The sequence below is a fragment of the Saimiri boliviensis genome, chromosome 6 (genome assembly GCF_048565385.1).
Source record: "Saimiri boliviensis isolate mSaiBol1 chromosome 6, mSaiBol1.pri, whole genome shotgun sequence".
NCBI classification, from domain to species: domain Eukaryota; kingdom Metazoa; phylum Chordata; class Mammalia; order Primates; family Cebidae; genus Saimiri; species Saimiri boliviensis.
The window spans coordinates 109331689-109341220 of NC_133454.1; the positions used below are offsets into that span (position 1 = coordinate 109331689).

At 37.9% G+C, this 9532-nt stretch overlaps 1 pseudogene; it reads left to right on the forward strand.

Annotated features, from left to right (window-relative positions):
• Window positions 1-415: 415 nt before the first annotated feature.
• LOC120364557 (large ribosomal subunit protein uL6 pseudogene) lies at window positions 416-3106 on the forward strand (annotated as a pseudogene).
• Window positions 3107-9532: the final 6426 nt, after the last annotated feature.

The window sequence follows — 9532 nt, forward strand, 5'->3', positions numbered from 1 at the left end:
CTCTTCTACCTTATTCTATGCACAATAATAATCGTCTGTCCTTAATATTAAAACTTATAATACTCCAGAAAATCTTCTAAGTGCTTTACTTGAAAGATATTCTTTAATGAGAACGCATGGACACAGGGAGGGGAGCACTACACGCTGGGGTCCATTGGGGGGAAATGGGGGAGGGGTGGGGGGGTGGGGAGGTGGGAAGAGATAGCCTGGGGAGAAATGACAGATACAGGTGAGGGGACGGAAGGCAGCAAAGCACACTGCCATGTGTGTACCTATGCAACAATCTTGCATGTTCATCACATGTACCCCAAAACCTAAAATGCAATAAAAAAAATAATAAAAAATAAACAAAAAAAAAAAAGAAAGAAAAAATTCTCACAACAACTCAAAAAGATGAGTACTATAATAGATCCAGATGAGGAAATTGAGGCTGTTGGAGCAACCAGGCCTTGTAGCTAAGGAGTTGTGGAGTCAGCATTTGAATGCAGGTAGTCTGCATCCAAAAGTCAGCCTCTTCACCGTTATGCTGATGATATGACGTGTTGATTCAGAACACAGGCCATCTCTTTCCCTCTCTGTTAGGCTGCAGCTGAGACTGAACAGACAGAATGACAGTACAGAAACACAGTGCACTGCAGAGACTGTGTCTTTCAGAACTTAGTGCATCTGCAGAGGTATTTAAATTGAACTGTCATGTTCCCTCCCACACACAGCCAGAGGATTTGAGTCGTCCTTTAGCAGTAGCAGCGTGAGGCTCTGGGTAAACTGCCTCATGCAGCACTAATTTAGATGGCAGTTTTCAACCTGAATGTACACTGCACCACCTATCAAGGTACTGTCTGTGCTGGAAGACAAATGATGTCAAACATCTGTCGAAAAACACGTCTACAGGTTGTAACAAGCCAAGCTTACAAACAAGCATGGGCACAGATGCCCCAATTATCTTAGTGGTGGGAGCCTTATGGGTCTCAACTGAGTTCTTTCTGATAGCAAGGAAGTTCTTTAAGACACCAGTCAAGACGTGATCCAGGCAAGGTGAGTGGGAAACTTAGAGAAGTCAGAGCCCAAGAGACAGGATTAGAAAGTGACCTTTATTGAGTTCCAGGGACCATATACTGTGCCAAGTAATTTATATGTGTTATTCTCTTTCTCTCTCTCTCCCACATATATATGTTATCCATATATGCAATCATATATGTTATCCATGTATGAGTTAACCAACTTGCCAGAGTTAAGGTGGGCAGAACCAGAAAAAGATTCAGACTCAAGTTCTTCCTGATTCTTTAACTCATTCTCATTCTACTTTACTCCAGTTTCAAACCATAAAGGCTTGCTATATTTTCATTCATTCATTGGAATAAAATAGATTGTGTACCTAACATGTGTGAAACACTATTCCAGGAACTGTGAAGCTAGTTGAATATAACATAACTTGTTTTTATCTTCATGGGGCAGATGAAAAACAAGTCAAATGGGTATCAATTGGCAATAGGTCTCATGGTGGCAACTGCCACTAAGAAAAAAAAAAAGCAATGTCTACTTACTTCCAGTAAGGTGGTCTTGGAAGGTCCCTGATTGATGGAGTAGCATCAGCAGAGTGTGAGAGGATTCATGGTTCTATGTGAGCCATACTCATTTGGGCATAAGAACATTTTATGCAGATGCAGCAGCACATGCAAAACTCCTAAGAGGCCATGTATTTCAAGTGTTTGAGTTTCTGGAAACAGCAATGTGGCTACAGAATCTGGACTATAACGAGAGAGGGAGAAATAGTAAAAATGAGAACAATGAAATATCTGAAGGTCAAATAAACTAAGGCCTTATACACCATGTTAAGTGATTTGGAAATTACTTTGGGTATGATGAGAGGTTATTGGTTTTAAGTACAAACATGGCACAGTATGACTTATGTGTACTGCACCGATGTATACAATAAACTGTGGAAGATCAATGATGGAAACAGAGATACCAATTAAGAGACATCCACAATAATCTAGATAAGATTGTGGCAGAAGGGACCTGGGCTGTTGCAGTGAAGGCAATAAGAAGTGCTTAAATCCAGGATATAGTTAGAGTTTGCAGAATTTATGGACAGATCGTATATGTGGTGTAAGAGGAACAGAGCGTTAAGATGACTTCAGTCTTTCTATTTGGGCAACTAGGAGACAAATATATCCATCACTAAAAGGAGAACATTGAAAGAGTGACAGTCATGTCATAGGGGAATGGGGACTAATCAAAGCTCAGTTATGTGTGAGATGACTGTTATACTTCTGAATCATGTTGGAAATAATAGACTAGAGTTTGGACTGGGGAGAAGACAGATTTAAACACAAATTCGTTGCATGCCCTTTTCATCTTTCTGTAGCCTTCTTTTTCTTCTCAATCCCTCTTACGTCAGGACTACTGACTTTTAGTTACCTAATTATATTAGGTTGCTTTGAGGGCTGTGAAAGAAACATGCCACTTATTTTTGTTTAAAAAAGATTCTTTCTTAAAAATTAAGCAAAGTAGCTCTTTGCCACATCTACTGAGAGAATAAAGACATTCTCATCAATCAGACTGCTGACATTCCAGAACACATCAACATCACTCTGAAAGGACAAACAAATATTGTGAAGGGCCCCAGAGAGACCCTGCAGAGGGACTTCAACCACATCAATGTACATCTCAGTGTCCTTGGAAAGAGAAAGAAGAGGCTCTGGGTTGGCAAATGGTGGGGAAATAGAAAGGAGCTGACCATTGTTTGCACTGTTTGCAGTCGTGAATAGAACACGAGCAAGGGGGTTGCCCCAGGCTTCCATTGCAGCATGAGGTCCATGCGTGCTCACTTTGCCATCAATGTCATTACCCATGACAAAGGAGATCTTGTTGAATTCAAAATTTCTTGGGTGAAAAATACATCTGCAAAGGCCAGGTGCTACTTGTTCAGTATCTCAGTCCCAGAAAGATGAGTTCACCCTTGAAGAATGACATTGAGCTTGTTTCAAATTCACCTACTTGAATTGAACAAACTGTAACAGTTAAAAACAAGAATATAGGAAAATTTCTGGATACTATCTATGTCTCTGAAATGGGAACAGTTCAGCAGTCTGATGAGACCTAAGAGTTGTCCAGCTTCAGAAACAAGATACCAGATAATTTCTAAGACGTATTTGCAATATTTCAATGATGCAATAAAAACCTCTATTGATTTGAGGCTTTTACTCAAAAAAAAAAAAAAAAAAAAACTCATGCAAAGTGAAGGTTATTTTTCAATCATACAAAAAGATATAGAAATCCCAAACCCACTAATTTTATCAAAGCACTTGGAATGACATTATGTTGATTAGAGGAGATATAAAAAGAGCTATGAACAAAAAGAATGGGGTTTCTGTAAGAAAAGAGAAATATTGCTACAGATGATGGATAACCGTTCACACTGCATGGTCCATCACAATTCACTTAGCCTGAAAGATGTCCAATTTGACATGCTTTGCAGTGCTATTATGATATTACACTTCTGCAAAAAGAGTCGAACATTCTATCAATGGCTTTAAGTAGCACAAAAAATAATGGTAACCAAATCTGATACCTCTCTACAGTGAAGAAAAGTGGCTCTTCCAGGCTCTGAAGAAATGGTAAATATACAAGAAAGTTTTGGAGTATGATTTGGTTAGGTGCTTAGACAGATCTGAGGCATCAGAGACAGGCAAGGCCTTATTTGAGCAAGGGAGGAGGGAAGAAAGAGGGGTGGAAAAAGGGAAAGAGAGAAATTGAGAATGATAATTTGTGTTATAAGTAATTTTTTAAAAATAGGAAAGAAGGAAGAAAAGGAGATAGAAAATGTATTACAAGATGAAGGGTTTTTAGGAATTGTTTAACCTGGAGAAGGAAAAGCATAAGGATATATTTAAGAGATGGACTTACATACAGAAGAAAGATGAGACTTCTTTATAGCTTCAGAGTCTGACTAAGTCCAGACTCAAGGCAAATGGTCCTTTCCCCTTGCTAGCCATGTCAATTAAAGCAAGTTAATGTGTCTTAGGTATATCTTCTGTAAAATGGGAATAATAAAAGCATCTCTTTCAAAATAGTATGGAGATTACCTAAAATAAATTTGATGAAATAAGTGAATGTACAAGGCTGGGGAAATTAGCCCTATTTTGGGGCTAGATCCTAGCATGAAAAAAGCATACGATACTGTCCCACTGGTTCCAGAGTCAGTCTGGTACTGAAAGTGGTCAATCTGCTAGTTAAAACATGTTAGCAGAGCAAAAGTGGATACTTCCAACTGATTTGTCTATTCAGAACAGGATCCAAGTCAGCAGTTAAGGAGTATATGGGAGGGTGGATATGGGAAACAAGATTCAATCTGGAAAAGATTAAAGACGCAAACTCAGAAAGGTGTCAGGATCTTATCTAGGCAAATTAGGTTTCAGATTGGGCTCCAGTTCCAGCTAGAGAAACCAAAGCAGAAACCTAGCCACTTCAGTACAACAGAGAGTAGTCAGGGCAAACTTGCGATATTGGCTTCCAGACATTTTTCGGAATTTGTCTTCAGATGATACTTAGTCTCCTTGGGTTCTTGCCACCCTGACTAAATAGATGACTGGATTTAGGTAACGGTAGGTACACAGCAAAGGCTACATGTAATTAGAACTGAACTGGGAGAGAGACACTGGGGAGATCTGTCTCATTGTTGGGAATTTATTTACTTTTTAACAATAAGAATGAACAGAAAAAAATGTTGGGAAGGTACTGAGCACCATGTTTCTGGATATTTGAAACACAGATTGAAAGGCCACTTAACTGGCAAGGCGATTGTGAACATTCATCTATCATGAGGGGATGTAGTAGACGTGTAACAATGTTCCCTTTAACCATGTAGGTTGAATGACAGACATAAAAATTATCAGGTCTTCTTTCCTGGAACATGTGGCTATTGTGTTACCTTATGTAGTCAATTTTTTTTGTAGGTATAAATAATTAAGCTAAAAGATCTTGAGATGAGGAGGTTATTCTGGATTATCTGAAATGGTCTTAAATGTTATCACGTGTATCCCTTTAAAAAGAAGGCATAGGGCCAGGAGTGGTAGCTCACGCCTGAAATCCCAGCACTTTGGGAGGCTGAGGCAGGTGGATCACCTGAGGTCAGGAGTTTGAGACAGCTTGGCCAATGTGGCAAAACCCCATCTCTACTATAAATACAAAAATTAGCAAGGAGCGGTGGTGGGCACCCGTAATCCCAGCTACTCGGGAGGCTGAGGCAGGAGAATCTCTTGAACCTAGGAAGCTGAGGTTGCAGTGAGCCAAGATTGTGCTACTGCACTCCAGTCTGGATGACAAAGTCAGACTCTGCCTCAAAATTAATTAATTAATTAATTAAAAGGAAGGCAGAGGAATCTCACAGAGAGAAGAAGAGAGGGAGAAATAGAGAGAGAGAGAAAGAAAGAGAGAGAGAGAGAGAGAGAGAGAGAGAGAGAGAGAGAAGTGTAATGTACAGATGGAGTACAGAGAAGCAGCCACAAGTCAGAAAATGCCAACAGCCACCAGAATCTGGAAGAAGCAAAACCTGTATTCTCTTCTAGAGCCTCCAAAGGGAGTACATCTGATGATGCCATGGTTTTGGATTTCTGGCCTCCGGAACAGTGAGGAAATAAATTTCTGTTGTCTTAAGCCACCTAGTTTGTGGTTATTTGTTACAGCAACCACAGGAAACTAATCCACTCAAGAGTCCAGAATTCCAAAGGACACTATAGATATGGATTATTTAGCTAAAGATGGAGCTACAGCAATTGAATCCCATTTACTCGTTCTTATTTTCTGCATTTCCTTATATATATTATCTTAATTAAAAATGTCCCTTAGTCTAATTGCCAGTAGATATTACAACAGGAAATAAATTTAACAGAATGGAAAACCCAAGCAGTTGGTAATTATGTAATCAGGGAGATCCCAGGAGGTAGTTAAACCACATTGCTGTCTCAATTTCCTCTCCAAATATATAGTGCCTATGGAGTGAAAGTTTTCCTTAGGCAACTATTAATCAGACTCCTACAATTCTTTAAGTAAGTCAATCAAGACTCTAAGAAGTTGCAGAATTATAAATTAAACATCCCAAAAAGAAACTGGAAGAAGAGGGCAGATTCAGGTACCTCAAATATGTATTAATGTATTCACTCTTGCAATAAATATTGTCGAGCTCCCGATTATCTGAGAGATACATTTTGGTAGAAAGAATATAACTATAAAAAACATAGAAAGTTTCTTGCTTCAAGAAGCATAATACTTTGCTGTATAACCTCTAACCTTTAGAGGACTAACACCTCTAAAGTTATCTCTACCTCTACCTCAATCAAGTAAGCCTTGATTGAATTACCTAAAGGTAAACTATGTGTAAATTTGGAAGTAAATAAGATAATCTCAGACAGTACTAAGTGATAAAGAAAATACAGCAGGCTGTGGGACAGAGAATGTCTGCTATAGAGTAGCACGGTTAGCTGAGTGATGGGAGAGACATTGGAGTTGAGACCTGAACAATTAGAAAAATTTAGCCACATGTTGATCCAATGATAACAAGTTTTAGGTAGTAACAGTAGTAAATGCGTAATCAGAAAAACAACAGCAACCTCTAAATGGCTTTTACCAAGATGAGACAAGGTCACATGTGAATATTTAAATAATGACTCTAGCTACCGGGACCCCATACGGGGAAGGAGGAAGAATAATGACTAGAGAGCATTATGGGGATGGGGACTTGTACTCTGGAGGTGAGGGAAAATAACTTCATTGCTCAATTCCCCTTCGCATCTATGTTCTCAGTTATTCCTCACCCATCCCCGGGAGGGTACAGACAACATTTAGATACAGACCCTTCACCAAGTCCACGGTTACTTTACGCAAAATAAAAGACTCTGGGTAAATGGATTCAAATGGCCATGGAATTAACTGCTACCATTAAGTACCATTATGCTGACTGTCTCGAAATTTAAAATTTCGTGTTTTATACTCTGCTAGACTGTGCTGGTGGTCTTCGAGATATTGCGCACGTGCTTTCAAATACACTTGAAATTGCTGTTACAATTGTTTTTATTTGTGAAAAACAAGAAAACAATTGGATATGTGATGCAGGTGGTGTCATCTTTGGATCCAGATCCCAATAAATATTCACTATACTTTTTAGTGAATAAAAAGTTATCAGAAAGTTACTGAGTTTTTATAGCTTGTATTCACAGTTAGCAGATAAGCAGTTGGAAAAAGAAATCTCTGTTGAAAAATGGAAAATAATGGTACAAGAATCAGAAGGTCTGGACTTGGTTTTGCCCCTACCTAATTGTGTGGACCTGAAAACGGCATTAACGCTGTCTGATTGTCCATTTCTTCATCTTTAAAAGGAAAGTAATGGACTAACACCGCTAAAGTTATCTCTACCTCTAAAATTTTATGAAAATATTATTCACTTTTAACAAATTCAGAGCTTCTCCTTTCCCTTTTTTAATGCACATTCTGTATCTCATCTACTCATGATGTTTTTGTACTTTCATTACAAGGGACTATTACTTTTTGAATGGCTTCATTGAAATGAACAAATAGAGTCAATTCAAATCACAAAGTTAGCTTCTTTAAAATTTTCTTCTCTACAGTAAACTGAATGTATGGTTTGTATGTAGTAGTCACACTTCTCTCCTCATATTTAGAAATCCTTTTCTGTTTTGTGGCTTCTCAAGGATTTTAAAAACCACTCATTGAAAATGGGACTGTTCTGGCTTGTTTCATTTTTTCAAGAATATACAGTTATTCTAGAAGGCTTTGATTTCTGGAGAATATTTAGAGTAAAGATATGAACACTGAGGTCTCTCATAAAGAGTTATTTCTCTCAGATTACTTTACATTTGGAAATAATAGTATAATTCTCAAAGAAATTTATTCTGTCCTATAATATAGTTTCACTCTTTTCTTCCTTGCACCAAAGATAGCCAATTAATTGGTATGTATATTAAAGAATAATGCTAGAATTCTGAAGTCAGAGTAAAAACACATAATCTTGTTTCATTACCCACCTCATTTGTGTATTTGTGGAGGCCTTTCACATTTTGAAGATTTGGTTTATTTACCTTTCAACTGGAAAGAATGGAAAAAGTAGTAATATTAAGGTTTTTTTTTAAGTTCTTATCACAATATAGGCATTGTGCCAAGCACATTACACATACCATTTCATTTAGTCTTTATAAAACTACTATATAATGATCATCTTTTAAAAGTTTCGAGAAGATAAGCTGAATGTCATATAATGACTAGTTATATAACATCACATAACTAGTAAGGGATAGAGCAGAGATTCTGACTTTACATGGCTGTTAGACTGTAAAATCCATATGTTAATGTCTCTATACTATAAATATACTGAATTCTAAACTCATAGATTCGAAACAACATGCTAATGTATAAGAAATTTCTTTACGGTGGGTGTGGTGTCTTACTCCTGAAACCCCAGGACTTTGAAGGCTGAATGGGAGGACTGCTTGAGCTCAAGAGTTCAAGATCAACCTGGGCGGCATAGTGAAATCCTGTCTATATAAACAGGAAAAAAAAAAAAAAAAAAGCCAGGAGCAGTGGTGCATGCCTGTGGTCCCAGCTACCTGGGCGGCTGAGCTGGGAGGATCCCTAGATCCTAGAAGGTAGAGGATGCAGTGAGCCACAATTGTGCTGCTGTACTCCAGCCTAGGCAACAGAGCAAGATCTCACCTCAACAAAGAAAGAAAGAGAGAAAGGGGTGGGGGAAGAGAGAGAGAGAAAGAGAGAGAGAGAGAGAAGAAGAAGAAAGGAAGGAAAAAGAAAAAGAAAGAGAAGGAAGGAAGGAAGAAAGGAAGAAGAAAGAAAGAAAGAAAGAAAGAGAAAAAGAAAGACAAGAAACAAGGAAGGAAGGAAAGAAAAAAGAAAGAAGGGAGAAAGGAAGGAAAGAAGGAAGAAAAGAAAAAAGAAAAGGAAGGAAGGAGGAAAAGAAGGAAGGAAAGAGAAAGAGAGAAAGAGAGAAAGAAAGAAAGGGGAAAGGGAAAGAGAAATAAAGAAGGAAACAAAGAAGGAAGAAAGGAAAGATTGCTTTAAAAACTACTATTCTATATTCAGATAGGAAGGATGCAAGTGATAAAGTTAATAAAAATTATGATACTGTTGAGAATGTCATCCTTAGAATTAACTTTAGAGGAAAAAAAAAAGGTAAATTTACAGAATTTGGGAAGCTCATCAATTTATAGTAATGTATGCTGCCCTCATGTGGTGTGCTATATAACTGCCCTATCTCTTTGCTCCTCTCTCCTTACATTAATTAAAATATTCCTGTCTTATGACCTGCTTGCTCTGGAAGGGAAGTAAACAATAATAAATTATGTTAAGATAGGGCTTAATGCCTGATAATGTCTTAATGTGTTTACTTGGGCATGTTAGTTGACTATTTAATAAGCAAATAGGAGAGCTTATTGAAAAGACAGAGTGAGGATCTTCTGAAAGAGTCATGGAGTAAGTTCTACCAGAAAACTCAAACAGTCTCAGT